Here is a 1,400-nt window from a genome sequence, read left to right as displayed (position 1 = left end):
GTGTGTGTGTGTGTGTGTGTGTATGCTTCACTGGTTTTGCTCCTCTAGAGAACCCAGCTTAAGACATATCTCTTCAATGAGACTGACATTCTTGGTTGACTTTTAAAAGTAAGACTAAAATAATATTAAGATTGTAAATGTCTTCCCCTTTAAAGGCTTTTTAAAATGTGACTTCAGTACCAAAGTTACTGGCAACTGAATGCCTCCTAAGTGATGTGATTACGTTTATACATCTTTTTGTACTTATATGCATAGTTTTATAGAATAAATTTCTGGAGGTTAAGTTGTTTGGTCAAAGAGTTGACAGAATTTCCATTTTAAAAGATATTCAGGAGGCGGGGTCAAGATGGCGGAGTAATCAGATGCTTCCAGTGGACCCTCTTACAACAAAGACCCAAGAAAACAAGTGATTAGATTATATATGGCTATCTGGGAGCCCTGAACATCAAAGGCAGAGTTGAGGAACAGGACTGAGTGGCAGGGGGAGGGAGAGATGGTGCAGAAGCAGTGAGGAGTTGCCAGACCTGACCCGGCAAGAGCCGGAGCCCTTCAGGCCTGATCAGCTCAGGGGTGAGTGGTGAGGCAAGCAAGCGGCCATGTTCAGGAAGCATGTGTTCTGCACTGGGAGAGACCCAGCACCAGAGACTCTACATGGCCACCCAGAACCAGTGAGAAGCAGCCCTCCACTAAAGATAAGTACTTGCATATGGCTTACCATGCAGATCAAAAACACCCCCCCTTAGGGAGAAACCTCTCTCTCATTTATCTCCCTGCTCCCAGCTCTGCACTGAGTCCTGGACTGGCTTCAGCAATTGCTGAGGCCCCTGGGCTGGAAGTAGGATCCATCACCTGCCCTGAGCCATTATCTCTGTCTTGGAGAGTGAACAAATTAAGAAACAGTGGAAAAAATAAACTGCCGGCTTCCCTAAGCCAGAAACCCAGGGATAGGCACAGCTCCTTTGCCTAGGCCCAGTCATAAGGGATCCATGGACTTTGAGTGCCTTTCCCCCTGCATAGACTTGTGTGGGCCCATCTCAACAGCATAGGCCCACCTTACTGGAGTACAACAGGGTATATACAGGAAGTCTAACTTCAACTGTTTCAGCTGTAAAGTGGCAGGTTCTTGACATTTGACACTGTTCTGACCATTAAGCAGGGTCTTCACCTACCCATATCAGGGGCCTGAGGACTGGTGGCTCCACCCATGCCACCTAGCCACCTGTGATGGGGCCCAAGAATAAGAGGTGCCCCCCAGTCCTTAAAGACAACAGCATTAGGTGCTGATAGTCCAGCTGCAAAACCCACCCACCTACACCCTAGGGAGCTGGGACATGCCTTCCTCATGGACACTCAGGGGTGGCCGTCAGCTCCCTGCCTTGATCAGAGTGTGTCCTCCTGCT

Source organism: Trichechus manatus, unplaced genomic scaffold, assembly GCF_000243295.1.
Source record: "Trichechus manatus latirostris isolate Lorelei unplaced genomic scaffold, TriManLat1.0 scaffold00093, whole genome shotgun sequence".
Lineage (NCBI taxonomy): Eukaryota > Metazoa > Chordata > Mammalia > Sirenia > Trichechidae > Trichechus > Trichechus manatus.
This window is presented reverse-complemented; position numbering follows the sequence as displayed.